Source organism: Bombina bombina, chromosome 2, assembly GCF_027579735.1.
Source record: "Bombina bombina isolate aBomBom1 chromosome 2, aBomBom1.pri, whole genome shotgun sequence".
Taxonomy (NCBI): Eukaryota; Metazoa; Chordata; class Amphibia; order Anura; family Bombinatoridae; genus Bombina; species Bombina bombina.
This window is the reverse complement of record NC_069500.1, coordinates 475,398,412-475,420,089: the sequence shown is the minus strand read 5'-3', so window position 1 is coordinate 475,420,089 and position 21,678 is coordinate 475,398,412. Positions and strand designations below refer to the sequence as shown.

General features: G+C 40.8%; 1 protein-coding gene across 1 annotated transcript in view; it reads left to right on the top strand.

Annotated features, from left to right (window-relative positions):
- Positions 1-1,069: 1,069 nt before the first annotated feature.
- Positions 1,070-21,678, top strand: part of DAO (D-amino acid oxidase) — a 151,630-nt gene continuing 131,021 nt past the window's right edge. Inside the window, exon 1 of the mRNA XM_053702139.1 lies at positions 1,070-1,153. The gene's annotated coding sequence lies outside the window, so the exon portion shown is untranslated. The remainder of the gene's footprint in view (positions 1,154-21,678) is intronic.

Sequence of the window (21,678 nt, the reverse complement as noted above, 5' to 3'; positions counted from 1 at the left end):
CGCGGTCTTTAGGGGGCATCAAGCTCTGTTCGGAAATTGATAATTCGCTCCCCAAATATGAAATACATATGTTTTTAGGTGTTTGTTTGGGTAAATATGTCTGTAAATACATATAAATACATATGTACTCATATATAGACAATATATATTTATACATACATACCCATCTTAGAGATGTATATGTATGTATTTCTAGGTTAATGCCCTTTGCCTGAGACATTATTTGTTTCAGCCCATATAACTTTTGTGTTTTTTATAAAAAAAAATTATTAGATGATGTTAAGTGTAACTTACTTTGTAATGCATTTTTTATGTGCTTTGTGACACTTTTTTGTTTCACAAAAAAGTTAACCACAGCTCTGAGGATGCGCTAACCCAATGAGCGTTAACTAGATTGGGCTCAAACAATCACTTTTACTTTCAACTTGTAATATTAGTATTATTTAACCTGCATGCAAACGAACGAGAAAACCCTGTATCACTTGTGCGTAAAAGTTTGCACTCCACCTCGTAATCTAGCCCCAAATCAGGTGACCACCATTAAACAGTTACCACATGTTCCAGTGACAATAATGTTGATGTCAAATAATTATTTGTCTTTTTCAAGCAGAAATTAAGGGGAGAATAAAGATTACGGTGGTTAACAAACTATCAAAGATACAGGTACAAACTGACATTGTTTTCATTTATATTCCAGTCTTTAATTTTTCTCAAAAGTACCTTTTTCACAATGTATAAATATGGATACCAGTTTCTAGCTAAACTGGACACTTCCCTGCACTGAGGTTAGAACTGCCCTGAACAGAGGAGATTCATTGAGCTCATGTATGTTTGGATTTTTGGGCTGGCTCGATGTCCTGTATAATTACAGAAATACATAAGAGTCTGATAACAGTCTGATTGCTGACAGCAACAACATAATCAGATTTAGTACTGGCGGTGAGTTTAATATGTAACCCATACACTGCTTGGAGGTGACAAATTACCATTCTTTTTATAGATATTAAACATCAACTCAGGATCCAGAAAACCTTTGGACACTTTTATAACTCAACCTTTGATATAGGTAAACAGGAGTATTTATTACAGTTGACTAATTCTGTCTTTGCACTTTCTCCTCTAGACAACCAACTCCTGAGGCGAGCTCCAGCAGGTAAGCACGGCCTTTCAGTATTGTCCTGATAACCAGAAGTATCCAAACATGATCTTAAGACACATTAGCATTGCAAGTGTTATAAAGGCAGCATATGTACATATATTCAGCAGCTGCAATGCACTACTGAAAGCTAGCTGCTGATTCGTGGCTATACACATATGCATCTTGTCATTAGTGCACCAGATGTGTTCAGCTAGCTCACAGTAATACCTTGCTGCCTCTGGAGATGACTTTAACTATGTGTTCAATCCATTTGATAAACATATATGCAAGCATAGTGCAATGATAAAATGCTTGAATATATACTATAGTACTTTATGTTGCTTAAGTTTTAAGAAAAGATCACTAAAGATGTTACGCATATCTAACTTGCACTTGAAGAGAATGTTGTTTTTTTTTATATTATAAATAAAAGAGAGAGAGAAAGATAGAGATAAGTGCTCAACCTGGGAGAAAACAAAGGCAAACAACAAACGTGACATCTGTCCTCCTCACAGTCTGAGGTTTACACAAGAGTGCTTAGGAAACAGCCAGACAGCAAATACTATTCATTAGGTAAAATGAAAGCAACAGGTTAGCTGTGTACCATGGGAATCTATGCACCTGCTACACCCCTTGTGTAAACATCTAAATTATTATGTGTGGACTAAAGATTTCCATAAGATGCCTTGTCTGGTAACTCTTAAAAACCTTGATTTGAGCAGTCATAAAAGACACCTGATGTAACATGGCATTGCATCAGTATACTGTGTACATAAATAGTCAATTTCCAAATAGCTACAGATCCCATATGATGACAGCGCTCACTGGATTTAGCAAAGTAAAAATAACTTTTATTGAAAAAAACAAAGTTAAAAAAGGGAAAGGTCCATGAGGTTTCAATGCCCAACTGGTATCTTTATCAAATATTCCCAGTTCTTAGGTCAGAGATATCACAACATGATACCCCCATAGGAAGTCGTCTGATAACTCTTAAAAACCTTGATTGAGCTTGCAGTCATAAAGACACTTGATGTAATATGGCACTCGATCAGTATAATATTATATATATGGACAGGGAAGTATAAAATGTTACTTTCCTTGCAATTTTAAACAGCTTTTCATTTGACTTCTTTTATCAAATTCTGTTGGTATACTATGTTGAAAGTACACACAGGTATAGGCACAGGAGCTGCAATGCACTTCTCGGGTGCGGGTGATTGGTGGCTGTGCTTACATGTCTCTTCTCAATGGCTTATATGTGCCTCAGCTATCCTCTCAGCCGTGCATTGCCTCTCTGAAGCTGACTTTTCAACAAAGATTCTAAAAAAACACAAAGCAAATTTGATAACAGAAGCAAATTTACTCCCTGTTGGATCTGCATATACATTCTGGTTTTGCTATTTTTTCCTATAGGTTGTGGAAATCATAAAGCTGCACACATGTTAATTTCCTGTTTTTGTATACATATCTGGTTGTATATGAGTTTATTATTAACTAAATTAAGGGACACTCAATCGAAATTAAACTTTCATTATTCAGATAGAGCATGCCATTTTAAACAACTTTCCAATTTACTTTCCATTAACAAAATGTGCACAGTCCTTTTTATATTTAAACATTTTGAGTCACCAGCTCCTACTGAGCTCTACTGAGCTGATGGCTGTCACATGGTACGTGTATGCATTGTGAATGGCTGATGGCTGTCACACTTGGTACAGGGGGGAGTGGAAAAAGGACCTAACTTTTAAAATTGTCAGAAAAAAAAATCTACTATTCATTTGAAGTTCAGACTAAGTGCTATTGCATTGTCCTTGTTATCTTGCATTTGTTGATTATGCAAATCTACTGTGTTGACTGGTCCTTTAATGGCATAAAACCTGCAGCATGGTGCACATTAGATCAGTATAAGATTAGATCGCTTTTCATCAATTTTTTTCAATGTGATTATAACTATTTCAAGATAGCTATGGCACCTACCTCAAATTAAAGGCACAATCAAGTCAAATAATTTCTACTACTATTAATCAGGCTTGCCTCATTTTTGTATCCTTTGTTTAAGAGTAAATTTATTAGGCTAGTAGGAGCTCACATGAGATATAAGTGTCCTTAGCACTCTGTGGACAAGATTACAAATAGCGCGTTATGAGTTTTCCGCAAGTGATGTGGTCTTTTCACAATCAATTCCAATTGCGCAGCTATTAAAAAAAAAAAAAATCGCGATTGCGTGCTTGCATTTGCTTTTACACAACAATCCGATTCCAGTTCCGCACTCGAAGAGCTGTAGTTATCAGTTTTGCGGCAACATAAAAGTTTCACGAAACATACAAATACATTACAATACATTACAAGTACACTAGCACTCATGTCTAATAAGAATTATTTAAAAAAAATATTGCACACAAAAGTTATAAGGGCTAAAAGATACGAGATCTCAGTGTTAGAAAAAAAAAGCAGACCAAAGGATTTTACATTGACATAGATACACATACATAGAAAAACATGGATTTACAGGGAGTGCCAGAATTATTAGGCAAGTTGTATTTTTGAGGATTAATTTTATTATTGAACAACCACCATGTTCTCAATGAACCCAAAAACTCATTAATATCAAAGCTGAATAGTTTTGGAAGTAGTTTTATAGTTTGTTGTTTAGTTTAAGCTATTTTAGGGGGATATCTGTGTGTGCCAGGTGACTATTACTGTGCTATAATATTAGGCAAACTTATCAAAAAACAAATATATACCCATTTCAATTATTTATTTTTACCAGTGAAACCAATATAACATCTCAACATTCACAAATATACAATTCTGGCATTCAAAAACAAACAAAAACAAATCAGTGACCAATATAGCCACCTTTCTTTGCAAGGAAACTCAAAAGCCTGCCATCCATGGATTCTGTCAGTGTTTTGATCTGTTCACCATCAACATTGCGTGCAGCAGCAACCACAGCCTCCCAGACACTGTTCAGAGAGGTGTACTGTTTTCCCTCCTTGTAAATCTCACATTTGATGATGGACCACAGGTTCTCAATGGGGTTCGATCAGGTGAACAAGGAGGCCATGTCATTAGATTTTCTTTCTTTTATACCCTTTCTTGCCAGCCACGATGTGGAGTACTTGGACGCGTGTGATGGAGCATTGTCCTGCATGAAAAATCATGTTTTTCTTGAAGGATGCAGACTTCTTCCTGTACCACTGCTTGAAGAAGGTGTCTTCCAGAAACTGGGCAGTAGGACTGGGAGTTGAGATTGACTCCATCCTCAACCCGAAAAGGCCCCCACAAGCTAATCTTTGATGATACCAGCCCCAAACCAGTACTCCACCTCCACCTTGCTGGCGTCTAAGTCGGACTGGAGCTCTCTGCCTTTACCAATCCCAGCCACGGGCCCATCCATCTGGCCCATCAAGACTCACTCTCATTTCATCAGTCCATATAACCTTAGAAAAATCAGTCTTGAGATATTTCTTGGCAGTCTTGACGTTTCAGCTTGTGTGTCTTGTCAGTGGTGGTCGTCTTTCAGCCTTTCTTACCTTGGCCATGTCTCTGAGTATTGCACACCTCTGTGCTTTTGGGCACTCCAGTGATGTTGCAGCTCTGAAATATGGCCCAAACTGAGTGGCAAGTGGCATCTTGGCAGCTGCAACACTCCGTTCGTAGGCGCTCAGTGTGTAGAAAAGTTCCATTCACCTCTCTCTTTTTCTCTCGTCTCACCGTGCTGTGTCTTCACTGTCGCTGCCGCCTGCAGCAATACCTTGTCTCACCTCCTCAGCGCTCCCCCACGGGAGCTGTGATCAAGACAAAGGTTCCGGTCTGACTGGTGCAAATAGGATGTATACAGGGAACCTTCACCACTTTCCCTCAGTAGAAAAAATCTGTAGAACAACCGGAATCCTCGCACTCAAAAAGGGTTAGTAGAAAAGGTAAAAGTGAATAAAGTACCGCCAGGCTGAGGCTTAAAAATATAAAGCTCCTTTATTTGAAAAATACATAAAAGGCATACACGCCAACAAGGTGACAAGGTCAAACGCGTTTCATAGCTCTCACTTCATCAGTGACCTATCATAGGTCACTGATGAAGTGAGAGCTATGAAACGCGTTTGACCTTGTCACCTTGTTGGCGTGTATGCCTTTTATGTATTTTTCAAATAAAGGAGCTTTATATTTTTAAGCTCAGCCTGGCGGTACTTTATTTCCCTTTTACCTTTTTCTACTAACCCTTTTTGAGTGCGAGGATTCCGGTTGTTCTACATCTTGGCAGCTGCACGCTTGACTTTTCTCAGTTCATGGGCAGTTATTTTGCGCCTTGTTTTTTCCACACGCTTCTTGCGACCCTGTTGACTATTTTGAATTAAACGCTTGATTGTTCGATGATCACGCTTCAGAAGCTTTGCCAATTTTAAGAGTGCTGCATCCCTCTGCAAGAAATCTCACTATTTTTGACTTTTCTGAGCCTGTCAAGTCCTCTTTTGGAACCCATTTTGCCAAAGGAAAGGAAGTTGCCCAATAATTATGCACACCTGATATAGGGTGTTGATGTCATTAGACCACACCACCTTCTCATTACAGAGATGCACATCACCTAATATGCTTAATTAGTAGTTAGGCTTTCGAGCCCTATACAGCTTGGAGTAAGACAACATGCATAAAGAGGATGATGTGGTCAAAATACTCATTTGCCTAATAATTCTGCACTCCTGTATTTATATATATTATATATATATATATATAATATATTATATATATATATATAGATATGTTAAACTACGGAGATAATGAAAATTTACAAACTTATGCACATTAAACAATATCTCAGAGGGATTTTCAAAGTGATATTCGCATATAGATCTCGAGATATCTATATCTATCTATCTATCTATCTATCTATCTATATATATTATATATATATATTCATATACATATCTTGCTATAAATATATATATCAGTCCAAAACACGATTTGGGTGTTTAGATTATGCGGCTTAATTTGCGCGCAAAATAAGTTATTTTGCAACTTGTAATAGCTGCGCAGCCCCAAATGCAGAAAAGCCATAATGTGCATGGTGTTTTCGCAACTAATTTGCTGATCGACTTGTAATCTTGCCCTATCGCAGCAGTGTTTTGCAACAATATATAACATTGCTACAAACATTTCTTACAAACACTTATTCCATACTTTAACCCCTTAGCGACCGACGACGTACAGGGTACGTCCTACAAAAAACGGTGGTTAACAACCAAGGTCGTACCCTGTACGTCATCAGGGGTTTCAAGCGGTGGAAGTGATCCTGATTGCTTTCAGCTGCTTTCAGGGTATTGCAGTGATGCCTCTATATTGAGGCATCGTGCAATACCCTTTACTAACCATCCAATGCAGAGAGAGCCACTCTGTGGTCCTCTTTGCATCGGCCAACAATAGTGGCGATCGTTGGGGGGTGGGAAGCCATTGCAGGGAGGCGGTGTGGGCAGCCATCGCTGGAGGAAACACGTCAGAGGGGGGCGGGGATCACGTGCGGGGGCGCCGGGAGAGCATGCATGGGCACGCACCACGGGACCGGTGGCTGCGCGCGCACGGGAGCGGGAGGCGGGTGGGAACGCTACACTATGGGACAAATTGTTAAGGAAGGGAAGGAGGGAGAGAGGAGGGGGTGGTACATTTTATTGAAGGGATCTGGGAGGGGATGGGAGGTACGTTATTGAGGGGGAGCAGCTACACTACAGAAAAATTGTTTTTTTATTTTTCTTTTAAACAAAAAAAGCTAATTATATGGCAAAATGGGTACTGGCAGACAGCTGCCCAGTACCCAAGATGGCGGACAATAAGGTAGAGGGAGGAGGGTATTAGAGAGCTGTTTGGGGGGATCAGGGAGGTTGGGGCTAAGGGGGGGATTGTACACAGCAGAATATATATATTATTTTTTTTAATAAAAATAAAATTAAAAAAAGCCTTTTCATTTTAGTACTGGCAGACTTTCTGCCAGTACTTAAAGGGACATGAAACCCACATTTTTTCTTTCATGATTTAGAAAGAGAATGCAATTTAAACATCTTTCTAATTTACTTCTATTATCTAATTTGTTTTATTCTCTTGATATTCTTGCTGAAAAGCATATCTAGATATGCTCAGGAGCTGCTGATTGGTTGCTGCACATAGAAGCCTTGTGTGATTGGCTCACCATGTGCATTGCATTTTTCTTCAACTAAGGATATCTAAAAAATTAAGCAAAACAAATAATAGAAGTAAATTGTAATGTTGTTTAAATTTGTATTCTCTATCTGAATCATGAAAGAAATATTTTGGGTTTAGTGGCCCTTTAAGATGGCAGGGACAATTGTGGGTGTGGGGAAGGGAAGAGCATGTTTGGGAGGGATCAAGGGGGTGGGATGTGTCAGGTGGGAGGCTGATCTCTGCACTAAAGCTAAAATTAACCCTACAAGCTACCTAATTAACCCCTTCACTGCTGCGCATAAAGCAAGAGTATTGCGCAGCAGCTGCATTAGCGGCCTTCTTATTACCAAAAAGCAATGCTAAAGCCATATATGTCTACTATTTTTTGAACAAAGGGGATCTCAGAGAGCATTTACTACCCATTTGTGCCATAATTGCACAAGCTGTTTGTAAATAATTTCAGTGTTAACCTAAAGTTTGTGAAAAAGTGAACAATATTTTTTATTTGATCGCATTTGACGGTGAAATGGTGGCATGAAATATACCAAAATGGGCCTAGATCAATACCTTTGGGTTGTCTACTACACTAAAGTTAAAATTAACCCTACAAGCTCCCTAAATAACCACTTCACTACTGGGCATAATACACGGGCATTTAACGGCCTCCTAATACCAAAAAGCAACACCAAAGCCATATATGTCTGCTATTCTGAACAAAGGGGATCCCAGAGAAGCATTTACAACTATTTGTGCCATAATTGCACAAGCTGTTTGTAAATAGTTTCAGTGAGAAACCTAAAGTTTGTGAAAAAGTGGATTTTTTTTTATTTGATCGCTTTTGGCAGTGAAATGGTGGCATGAAATATATCAAAATGGGCCTAGATCAATACTTTGGGTTGTCTACTAAAAAAATATATACATTGTCAAGGGATGTTCAGGATTCCTGACAGATAGCAGTGTTCCAATGTAACTATCGCTAATTTTGGGGGGAAAAATGGTTTGGAAAATAGCAAAGTGCTACTTGTATTTATTGCCCTATAACTTGCAAAAAAAGCAAAGAAACATGTAAACATTGTGTAATTTCTAAACTAAGGACAAAAGTTTGAAATTATTTAGCATGGGTTTGTTTGGTGGTTGTAATGTGTAACAGATTTTGGGGTCAAAGTTAGAAAAAGTGTGTTTTTTTTTTCCATTTTTTCATCATATTTTATAATTTTTTTATAGGTAAATTATAAAATATGATGAAAATATGGTATCTTTAGAAAGTCAATTTAATGGTGAGAAAATGGTATCTAATATGTGGTGGGTACAGTAAATGAGTTAGAGGAAAATTACAGCTAATACACAAAACAACTGCAGAAATGTAAAAATAGCCCTGGTCCCAAATGGACAGAAAATTGAAAAGTGCTGTGGTCACTAAGGGGTTAAAGTTCAATTGAGCCTACCTAATGTTATTTTTTAAATAAAAGAACCCAAAGAGAACAAAGCACTTTTTTTGTCTTTACACTTTTATTCTTGCCTTTTTGGTAAATAATCTTCTGACTCGTCAGTATAAGAGGACAAGACCAATATTTTTGTAGTTGTGAAAAACCTGAGAGAAGCTGCAAATAAAAGTTATGGCTTGCCATATATTTCAGGTGTCTGTTGCTTGTGTATAGGAGGCTGTTCCTAGCATTTATAATGTCTCTGAGGGTTTTGTTTGTATATCTAATGTCTCAAACAGAGTTCTTTAAAACTCATCCATTTCTTCTACTGTTATCACAGAATTGTCAGTAAGATATTACTAATAACCAGACCAAGTTTTTAAATAACATAGGAGAGCTGGTCATAAGCTACATAAAAAAATAGACTATTCATCCGGTTAATTCTGTACATAGATGCTGTAGGAACAAGCTGTTCCTGTTTTTTTTTGTTTTGTTTTTAAAACAATTTCTTTTGTGTGTGATCTTTGTGCAATTCAGATCTTAATGAATGATATACCTTATATATATAATATAGCATGATAGCATGATTATGGGTCTGTGTTACCCGAAACATTGCTGTCTTTTCATGATGAAACCTCAATAAAGGTTTTTCCACTTTTATGAAACAGTGCTGGAGCCACTTGTCTTTTTCCTTTGGATTTATATATGGATTTATATATATTTTGGATTTATATATTGGAGGTCAGCAAGACCCTCTGGCTGCCGTGCACTCTGCTATCTATCTATGAACTGTCTACTTGTGCTGGACCTATTGCTTTTCTTATATATATATTTCCTTATTATTTATATATATTATTATATATATATATATATATTATATATATATATATATATATATATATATATATATGTGTGTGTGTGTGTGTGTGTAAAAAAATTTGACTTTAATACCCCGTTAAGAGACCAATTGGCACACACACACAAATTTCCTTTTTAGTGACATTAAGTTATAGGATTTTTCAGCAGTCTTGCAACAAATTAACATTATTGGTGAGTTTGAAAATATTTGAATGCATTAAGAACTTGTTTCCTGCAATTGTATTTCAGTAGGCCAAACTCCAACAAACCATTAGCCTTATTTAGAGAAACCAGTCAGGAACTTGTTACTGGAATAGACAAGGCTAGCTACAATCATTATGTTAGCAAAATAATAATTGATTTGCAGTTCTTTATTCAATAATCTCTGCTGGAACAAATTAGGGAAAGATATGTGGCTGGGTTAGGGTTGTGAAACATGGCAAATGCCCTTCAATTTGTTAGAATTGGAAAACTCTTCATTTTATACATTTAAACTACAAAAAAAATTGGGGTAATATGAATAATAAAAGTTAATAATAATAAAATATTGCATTTATATTAAACTTTCAAAGTGTTTACGGTTCCTTTAACTCTACACCAAGAGGTGACTAAATTTAGAAGCTTGATTGTGCATGGCCAATAACCTTAAAGGGACACTCAAGTCAAAATGTAACTATCATGATTCAGAAGAGCACACAATTTTAAAAACAATTCCAATTTAATTCCATTATCAAATGTTGCACAATCTTTTTAATTCACACTTTTGAGACACAAAGCTCCTACTGAGCATGTGCGCAAGCTCACAGGGTATACCTATACTAGTCTCTGATTGGCTGATGTCTGTCACATGATACAGCAGGCTGGAAAATGAGAGAAAAAATAAATTTGCCAGAAATAAATCTACTGCTTTTGTGAAATTCAGAGTAAGTGTTATTGCATTGTCTTTTTATTATGTTATCTTAATTATGCAATTCTACTATATTGAGTGGTCCTTTAAGCATTTAAAAAAAATATCTTGGCTCCTAAGGAGATAACGAGGTTGGATGGTCCAGGAGAAGAAGTTGGCTGTCTAGAAGCCTAGTCTAGACAGTCTGTGGTCTGGCCACTACATCTAGCAGGGTTTGGGTTCTGAGCACAGTTGGGTAGTCTCAGGTCTCCTTACAGAAAATCAGGACATAAATAGTGAATAGGAAGGACAGCTGACTTCCCAATTTGGGAACATCCTGCAGAGTGGTGTGACCACGCCTGGCCTACAGGGCATTTGCCTAGTGGGTTGGGGCAGTGGCGGTCACTAGGGTTGGTGTCCACCCGGTGCGGTAAGTTATGGTGTCACCCCCCCCCCCCAGAAAGCAGACCACACACAAAAACACAGGCAAACACACATACAAAAACTCAGACACACTTAAAACATACACAGGATGCACACACAAACACTCGGAAACACACTCAAGAACACACACACAAAAACACACACACAAAAACACTGAGACACACACACACACACACACAAAAACTCAGACACAAAAAAATATGTAAACTGCACTGCAATTAATTATAAAGCGCATGCCTAGAGCTGCTCCCTGGCTCAGCAGAGCATCAAATGAAAGATAAACAGAGGCGAGCACTCTAAAAAATAAATCACTAAAGAAAAGTTTAGGTGCAAACTATGAAAATTCTGCTCTCTGACTCTGTTCCAAGCCTGTCAGTGCACAGCCCCGGGCCGCGTGCCTACGCTTCTTATGGCAATCACCTCTGCACTCTGCCAACCCCCCAGACCCCCGCCCCGCCCCTCCTACCTGTTCAGTGTGCCACTTAGTGTACTGTAACCGTAATGGTCTGGTGGGCATCATACGTGGCTCCTTCATTTTAAAGACAGTGTCAAACAGTCATGCGGTCAGGTGCCAGGCATCCCCTCACGATTTCCAGTTCCCGTTATAGAGAGACAGCACAGCAGTGAGTGACTCCACTGCTCCACATGTCACTGAGCAGTGAGCACAGAAGGCAGGCAGGTTTAGGCTAGCAGCGCAACTTTGCAAGCCCCCACAGCATGCCCACAACATTCATAGCGAAAATTGGGCAGGGGAGAAGAAGCAAAGTACAAACAAGCAAAAGCAGCCGGGAAACTATTTTTTGAAATTGCAGCACTGGCTCAAGGGGCAAAATTGTGTGTCTACATCTTCCCCAGTCCCACCAATGTTCACAAATGCCAGCCCCTCTAATAAAAAAAAATCTATGCATCTCAACATTGTATTTTTTTGAATTTCAATAAAAATTAAAAAAAAAAAAAAAAAAATTTTTTTTTTTGGTGGTCACCCCCCTGGAGGGTGTCACCCGGGTGCGGCCCGCCCCCCCCCCGCCCCCCCCTAGTGACGCCACTGGGTTGGGGACAGTTGTAGGAAACTTATTGCCTTTGCTGCTCAATCATTTTTTTTTTTTCTTTCAATTTTAAATTGATTTTATTAAGATAAGATACTTTCAGTTACAAAAATAACATAGAGATTACACTTGGAGCACGCAGGCTCCTACAGAACATATAAACAGATAGTCTAAACAGTTCCAACGTTTCAGGTTGGTATATGTGCATATTATGTAAGATAGGCATAATATAGTTCTCGTCACAATGAGTAGGTTGGTGTGGGGTGGGGAGGGGAAGGCAAGAGAAAAGAGGGAGGGGGGAAGGTAGAGGGGGTGTTGGAAGTAGAGAGAAGATTCTCGTCTTAAGGATAAGCAATGTAGGAATGTCTAACTTGCGTTTGCCCCAGTATTCGGGGCCTAAGTAGTGTCATAACGAGCTTGCCAGTCTGCCCACACTAATTCGAACAGGTCTGAGTTATTTACGGTGTAAAAAATATTTTTCTCTTGTAAGGTGTATCCAGTCCACGGATCATCCATTACTTGTGGGATATTCTCCTTCCCAACAGGAAGCTGCAAGAGGATCACCCACAGCAGAGCTGTCTATATTGCTCCTCCTCTAACTGCCACTACCAGTCATTCTCTTGCAGCTCTCGACAAGAAAGGAAGTAGCTAGAGAGATGTGGTGTTTTTATTTAGTTTATCTTCAATCAAAAGTTTGTAATTTTCAAATGGTACCGGGTTGTACTATTTTAGCCTCAGGCAGAAAGTAGAAGAAGAGTCTGCCTGTGGTTTTTGATGATCTTAGCAGGTTGTAACTAAGATCCATTGCTGTTCTCACACATAACTGAAGAGAGAGGTAACTTCAGCTGGGGGAATGGCGTGCAGGGTCTCCTGCTATGAGGTATGTGCAGTTTAAATTTTTCTAGAGAAATGAATATGCTAGAAAATGCTGTTAATACCGGATTTATTTAAGGTAAGGAGTGATTTAATAACGACTAGTATCATGCTTGCTGTAAAAGGTAATATTCCTATTACTTTCTCACATTACTGAAAAATAAAATGTTTGCTGGAAGTGTTTTAAACGTTTTTTTTATACATATTGGTGATAAAAACTTTATTGGGCCCAGTTTTTTTTCCACATGGCTGGCTAGATTTTGCCTAGGGATAGTTTTGTTAGACCCTCTCACTGTGAATACAGGTTGGGAGGGGCCTATTTTTCGCGCCTAAATGAGCATTAGATTTTTGCAGCTTGAGACATCCAGTTTCCCTGAAGGAGTCCCCTGAACACTTAGGACCTCTCTAAAGGGTTTTTGTGCCTTTCAAATTCGTTATATGGGCAGGCAGTTTGTTGTGACTGTTGAAAAATGTTTATATCGTTTTTTTTGATCCGGTTTTGAAACTAAGGGGTTAATCATCCATTTGCAAGTGGGTGCAATGCTCTGTTAGTCTATTATACACACTGTAAAAATTTCGTAAGATTTACTGCTTTTTATCACTGTTTTTCAATTTCTGACAAAAATTTGTTTCTCTTAAAGGCACAGTACCGTTTTTATTTTTTTGCTTGTTTACATTTATCAAAGTGTTTTCAAAGCTTGCTGGTCTCATGGCTAGTCTGTTTAAACATGTCTGACATAGAGGAAACTCCTTGTTCATTATGTTTAGAAGCCATTGTGGAACCCCCTCTTAGAATGTGTACCAAATGTACTGATTTTACTTTAAGTTATAAAGATCATATTCTGTCTTTAAAAGATTTATCACCAGAGGGTAACTGACAAGGGGGAAGTTATGATGCCGACTAACTCGCCCCACGTGTCAGAACCTTTGGACTCCCGCTCAAGAGGCGCCAAGTACATCTAGCGCGCCCATGGCGTTTACTTTACAAGAAATGGCGGGCAGTTATGGATCATACCCCTTACAGCGGTATTGTCCAAACTACCAGGGTTACAAGGAAAGCGAGACTGCTCTGGGGCTAGAAAAATACAGGAGCACTCTGATGCTTTAGTAGCTATGTCTGATATTCCCTCACAATATGCAGAAGCTGAGACAGGAGAGCTTCTTTCTGTGGGTGATTTTTCTGACTCAGGGAAGATGCTTCAACCTGATTCTGATATGTCAACATTTAAATTTAAGCTTGAACACCTCCGCGTGTTGCTCAGGGAGGTTTAAGCTACTCTGGATGACTGTGACACCATTATAATGCCACAGAAATTGTGTAGATTGGATAAATACCTATGCAGTGCCTGTTTACACTGATGTTTTTCCAATACCTAAAATGTTTTCAGAAATTATTACTAAGGAATGGGATAGACCAGGTGTACCATTCTCTCCCCTCCTATTTTTAAGAAAATGAATCAATAGATGCCGCTACACGGGACTTATGGCAAACGGTCCCTAAGGTGGAGGGAGCAGTTTCTACCCTAGCTAAGCGTACAACTATCCCCGTCGAGGACAGTTGTGCTTTCCTAGATCCAATGGATAAAAAGTTAGAGGGTTACCTTAAGAAAATGTTTATTCAACAAGGTTTTATTCTCCAGCCTCTTGCATGCATTGCCCCAGTCACTGCTGCTGCGGCCTTCTGGTTTGAGTCTCTGGAAGAGGCCTTACAGGTAGAAACTCCATTGGATGATATACTTGACAAGCTTAAAGCGCTTAAGCTAGGCCAATTCATTTGTTTCTGACGCCGTTGTTTCATTTAACTAAACTAACGGCTAAGAACTCAGGTTTTGCTATTCAGGCGCGTAGGGCGCTATGGCTTAAATCCTGGGTCAGCTGACGTTACTTCAAAGTCTAAGCTTCTCAATATTCCCTTCAAGGGGCAGACCCTATTCGGGCCTGGACTGAAGGAGATCATTTCTGATATTACTGGAGGGAAAAGGTCATGCCCTTCCTCAGGATAGGTCTAACAAATTAAGGACCAAACAAACTAATTTTCGTGCCTTTCAAAACTTTAAGGACGAGCGCCGGCATCATCTTCCTCTAATACAAAACAAGAGGGCCCAGTCCAAGCCGGTCTGGAGACCTAACCAGGCTTGGAACAAAGGTCCCTTGTTTTTATGCCTGAGGAAAAGACCATTGGTCTAGAAAACGCGTAGCAAAAACCTAGATTGATTAAAGATTTTAACTTTTATTACACGGAAGTTGTCTCTTACGATTATTTACCTTACCTGGAGAGGTATTTTTGTCTAAGATCCATTTGAGGTTACAGTGCACATGGTGCAGAGACGCTGATTTGCTTTAATCAAGCAACGCTGAGATCCACCTGTTTGCATCATATCCAAGGCCACCCAGTGTGTTAATCGAACAACGCTGAGATCTACCCTGACTGCATCTTGTCCGAGGCCATCCAGTGTGCTAACCACTGAGAGTGTTAGTCTGCCTGATAGCACCAGGTCACAGAACGGTGCAGAACTATTCGGTAAGCCTTTTTGATTTCTTTGCCGTCTGAACCTGTATCAACAGTATCACGCTATGTGGCGCCCTCTTTCTCACTCTTAATTGGAACAAAGGTAAGCAGGGCCAAGAAGCCTGCTGCTGCCTCTAAGACAGCATGAAAGATTGGCCCCCCGATCCGGTAACGGATCTAGTAGGGGGCAGACTTTCTCTCTTCGCCCAGGCTTGGGCAAGAGACGGTCCAGGATCCCTGGGCGTTGGAAATTGTGTCCCCAGGGATATCTTCTGGACTTCAAAGCTTCTTCCCCAAAAGGAAGATTTCACCTTTCACAATTATCTGCAGACTAGATAAAGAGAGAGGCATTCTTACATTGTGTTCAAGACCTCCTAGTTATGGGAGTGATCCACCAAGTTCCAAAGGAGGAACAGGGGCAAGGATTCTATTCAAATCTATTTGTGGTTCCCAAGAAAGAGGGAACCTTCAGACCCAATTTTAGATCTCAAGATCCTAAACAAATTTCTCAGGGTCCCATCTTTCAAGATGGAGACTATTCGAACCATCCTACCTATGATCCAGGAGGGTCAATACATGACTACATTGGACTTAAAGGATGCTTATCTTCACATTCCGATACACAAAGATCATCATCGGTTTCTCAGGTTCGCCTTCCTAGACAGGCATTACCAGTTTTTGTGGCTCTTCCCATTGGGTTAGCTACGGCACCAAGAATCTTTACGAAGGTTCTGGGGTCACTTCTGGCGGTCCTAAGGCCGCGAGGCATAGCAGTAGCCCCTTACTTAGACGACATTCTAATACAGGCGTCAAATTCCAAGTTGCCAAGTCCCCATACAGACATTGTTCTGGCATTCCTGAGGTCTCATGGGTGGAAAGTGAACGAAAAGAAGAGTTCTCTATCCCCTCTCACAAGAGTTTCCTTCCTGGGAACTCTGATAGATTCTGTAGAAATGAGGATTTACCTGACAGAGGCCAGGTTGTCAAAAAATTCCTGCCGTGTTCTTTATTCTACTTCTCGCCCTTCGGTGGCTCAGTGTATGGAAGTAATCGGCTTAATTGTAGCGGCAATGGACATAGTTCCGTTTGCCCGCCTACATCTCAGACCGCTGCAACTCTGCCTGCTCAGTCAGTGGAATGGGGATTACACAGATTTGGCCCCTTTACTAAATCTGGATCAAGAGACCAGGGATTCTCTTCTCTGGTGGCTATCTCGAGTCCATCTGTCCAAAGGTATGATCTTCCGCAGGCCAGATTGGACAATAGTAACAACAGATGCCAGCCTTCTGGGCTGGGGGGCAGTCTGGAACTCTCTGAAGGCTCAGGGGTCATGGACTCAGGAGGAGGTTCTCCTTCCGATAAACATTCTGGAACTAAGAGTGATATTCAATGCTCTTCACACTTGGCCTCAGCTAGCGGCAGTGAGGTTCATCATATTTCAGTCGGGACAACATCACAACTGTAGCTTACATCAACCATCAAGGGGGAACAAGGAGTTCCCTAGCGATGTTGGGGGTTTCAAAGATAATTCGTTGGGCAGAGATTCACTCTTGCCACCTATCAGCTATCCATATCCCAGGAGTAGAGAACTGGGAGGCGGATTTTCTAAGTCTACAGACTTTTCATCCGGGGGAGTGGGAGGTGTTTGCACAGTTGATTCAACGTTGGGGCAAACCAGAACTGGATCTCATGGCGTCTCGCCAGAACGCCAAGCTTCCTTGTTAAGGATCCAGGTCCAGGGATCCTAAGGCAGCGCTGATAGATGCTCTAGCAGCGCCTTGGTCCTTCAACCTGGCTTAGAGTTTCCCACCCGTTTCCTCTGCTCCCTCGTCTGATTGCCAAGGTCAAGCAGGAGAGAGCATCAGTGATTTTGATAGCACCTGCGTGGCCACGCAGGACTTGGTATGCAGATCTGGTGGAACATGTCATCCTTTCCACCATGGACTCTGCCTCTGAGACAGGACCTTCTACTTCAGGGTCCTTTTAACCATCCAAATCTAATTTCTCTGCGGCTGGACTGCTTGGAGATTGAACGCTTGATTTTATCAAAGCGTGGTTTCTCCGAGTCGGTCATGATAACCTTAATACAGGCGCGAAAGCCTGTCACCAGGAAAATCTATCATAAGATATGGTGTAAATATCTTCATTGGTGTGAATCCAAGGGTTACTCATGGAGTAAGGTCAGGATTCCTAGGATATTATCTTTTCTCCAAGATGGATTGGAGAAGGGTTTGTTAGCAAGTTCCTTAAAGGGACAGATTTTGCTCTGTCTATTCTTTTGCACAAACGTCTGGCTGAGGTTCCAGACGTGCAGGCGTTTTATCAGGCTTTAGTCAGAATTAAGCTTGTGTTTAAACCTGTTGCTCCGCCTTGGAGTTTAAATTTAGTTCTTAAGGTTCTTCAAGGGGTTCCGTTTGAACCTTTGCATTCCATAGATATTAAGCTCTTATCTTGGAAAGTTTTGTTTTTAGTAGCTATCTCCTCGGCTCGAAGAGTTTCGGAGTTATCTGCTTTACAATGTTATTCTCCTTATCTCATTTTTCATTCCGATAAGGTAGTGTTACGTACCAAACCTGGTTTTCTACCTAAGGTGGTATCTAATAAAAATATCAATCAGGAGATTGTTGTACCGTCACTGTGTCCTAATCCTTCTTCAAAGAAGGAACGTGTTTTACACAATCTTGACGTGGTTCGTGCTTTAAAGTTTTATTTACAAGCTACTAAAGATTTTCGTCAAACATCTGCATTGTTTGTTGTCTACTCTGGACAGAGGAGAGGCCAAAAGGCTTCGGCAACTTCTCTTTCTTTTTGGCTAAGGAGTATAATACGCTTAGCTTATGAGACTGCTGGCCAGCAGCCTCCTGAAAGGATTACAGCTCATTCTACTAGAGCGGTAGCTTCCACATGGGCATTTAAGAATGAGGCTTCTGTTGAACAGATTTGTAAGGCGGCGACTTGGTCTTCGCTTCATACTTTTTCAAAATTCTATAAATTTGATACTTTTTGCTTCTTCGGAGGCTATTTTTTGGGAGAAAGGTTCTACAGGCAGTGGTTCCTTCCGTTTAACAAAATTTATGCTTACCTGATAAATGTATTTCTCTTGTGGTGTATCCAGTCCACGGCCCCGCCCTGTCATTTTAAGGCAGGTGTTTTATATTTTTAAACTACAGTCACCACTGCACCCTATGGTTTCTCCTTTCTCTTGCTTGTCTTCGATCGAATGACTGGTAGTGGCAGTTAGAGGAGGAGCTATATAGACAGGTCTGCTGTGGGTGATCCTCTTGCAGCTTCCTGTTGGGAAGGAGAATATCCCACAAGTAATGGATGATCCGTGGACTGGATACACCACAAGAGAAATAAATTTATCAGGTAAGCATAAATTTTGTTTTCTCCATGTTATAAATAAATGCCATGTAATTTAAAATGTATGACCAATTTGGGGGAGTCGTGGATTTCCACAATTTGGCTATTGCTGCTTTAGTAGCTGTTAGCAAATAGATAGACAGATATGCTTGGTGTTTAGGTAATTCGCGAATACCAATGTGAAGAAGGGCATTTTGAGGGGGTTGTGGGTAGCACTATACCTAATCAAGCCAGTGTTCGAAAGCAGGTATTCCATAAGGGTCTCAACCTAGGGCAATCCCACCATATGTGCAGGGAATCTCCTTGTTTCCCGCAATTATGCCAGCACAGAGGGGAAGAAGAGTCAAAACATTTTGCTAAGCCTAGTGGGGGGTAAGGTACCAATGCATTAGGAGTTTATAATATGTTTCAAAAAGGGTGACACAGTGTAAGGCTTTTTTGGTAAGGGAAATTACATGTTGCCATGTCTGTGGGGGTATAGTCATGTTCAGGGATGATTCCCATTTGAGTAAGTGAGGAAGCTTATTCTCAGAGTCTGAGTTCCCTATTAGGGTATAATATATTGAGAGGGGTCTGTCCAGTTTGCTGCCTTGTTGCCAAGTTGTTTCCCAAAATGTTCGAGGTCGGTGTAGTTCGGGTTTAAAGCCCCAGCTAAGAAGAAAGCTCCTCAGCCTTGTATATTCATAAGTCATATGTCTGGGCAAAGTAAGTTCAGTCTGTATTCTGCAAGTGTTATGAAGCGCGAGGTTGGGGAGGTAACCCAGAGGTCTGAGACTGTCTGTATTCCTGCTTGGGTCCAACCGTGGGGGTGAGAGTCAGGTAGGTCCCGGAGGAGACCCGTCAGGGGAGTAATAGGTGAAGGGTGTGGGACAATATGTGGGTAGTGTCTCAGCTTATCCCACATAGCGAGACATTCTCGTATTATGGTATTACTAATATCCGTGGTTCGCCTTAAGTGGGGAGGGATCCAGATCAGGTCAGATAAGTATATGTGGTTCGGGAGCGAAGCTTGTTCTATAGTTTTCCATTTACTAGGGGATTCCTTCGCGCCCCATTGCGATATATGGGTGAGCATAGCTCCTTCGTAGTACCTTAGTATCGAAGGGGAGGCAATTCCTCCCCTGTGGAGGGGGCTTTGGAGGATTTTATGTGCTACTCTGGGGGGTTTATGTTGCCATATGTATTTCGTAAATTCGCTCTGAAATTGGTGTAATAGATACCCTGGAATTCGGAAAGGGAGGCACCTAAAAAGATAAGTAATTTTGGGTAAGAATGACATTTTGAGGGCCGTTAATCTGCCTATCCATGATATGTAAGTGTAATCCCATTTATCTTTCAAAGTGCGCAACTCAGATAGGAGCGGTAAGTAATTTTCTTTGATCATCTGAGGGATATTGTTCGATATCTTGACTCCTAAGTGTGATATGTAGTTATTGGTGCAGTGGACTCTATAATGGGCTGTAAGGGTGTCAGCTGTGTCTTGTGGAAGTCCCCAGGTGAAGATTTCTGTTTTATCTAAGTTTAATTTGTAAAGAGACATGTGGCCGAAAGATTCTAGGATTTCCTTCAGTCTCGGGAATGAGGATATAGGGTCTGAGGAGAATATTGTTATGTCGTCGGGAAATAGCGCTATTTTGTGAATAGTGCCATGTAGACGAACGCCATCTATTTTCTTGTCCTGTCTGATTTGCTCTGCTAACGGCTCGATCGCAAGGGCAAAGAGCAGAGGTGAAAGTGGACACCCCTGTTTAGTGCCATTGGATATTAAAAAGGAGGGCGAGATGAACCCCAGCCCCTTGACCGCTGCCGTGGGAGTAGAATAAAGTGCCTGTATCGCCTTGATAATTTGGTCTGGAAAGCCAAAGATCCTGAGGACCTCCCATAAGTAAGACCACCGTACGAGATCAAAAGCCTTCTCTGCATCTAACGAGATTACAGAGAATGGCCTGTGGAGTCTGGTAGATTCTGAGCAAATGTTTAGCAGACGCCTGGTGTTGTCAGACCCTTCGTGGTGCGGGATGAACCCTAATTAGCCAGTACCTCTGACTCGGCCAAGTCTCCTCTCCAGCGGGGTATAATAGGGGTTTGTCCAATCGGCCTCCAGCCACACTTGATCTCGGCGTGCAGGGAAGGAGAGGCGCCTGGCAAGATGGCGGAATTGCGCACCAAAAGCTGCAAGGAGAAGAAGAGCCCAGGTCTCGGTCCGTAGAAGTCTCTGAAGGAGCCCACTGAGGTGAAGGCTGGAGGTCCTGAAACCCGCTGGGAGAGATGCTGGTATAACTCCAACGGCAGTTCTCTGATGGGTGAGCTGGAAGCCAAGATGGGGTGATCTGCTCAATCATTTTTATTTCTCAGGATGCAGGGTAAGCCAGGTCAGGGCTGGTCCCACCTCCTGCCTGTTTCTGTAAATCAACTCAGGTCTAGCTCCTGCCCCTTGTATTACATCAAAATGATTCTCTGCAGGCTGCTAAATGGCTCCCTGCAGAGCTGCCTTCTCTGATATATTTGCATTCAGTACAGGTTTGGTCTGTGATAGCTTTAGACAGCCTCCTACACGAGTAGGTAAGTATTATGCATGGATTATTGCTGTTAATATTAAAATAGCACTGTTCTTGGGGTCTACACCTGTTTCCTGTCTCATGAGCAGTGATATAACTGTAGGGGTCTCAGAGGTTTTATTTGAGATTGGGCCCACACATCTAGTAGCCCCTTCAGTAAGTGGTGGCATTCCTATGGGGGTGTCAGAGCTCCACCTGTATCATGTCTAGTTGTGTGCCCCTGCCAACACAGTATACATAAGGTGTATGCATTTGCCTGTATGGTGGAAGGGTTTCTGAGTTTCTCGCTACAGTTTTTTTTTTTTCCCCAATATAATTTTTTATTGAGTGACAACTTAACAACGAATACAATATTATTACAATGTGGTTACATCAAAATTAGTTACAGTATTCTTCTCTACAAAACGG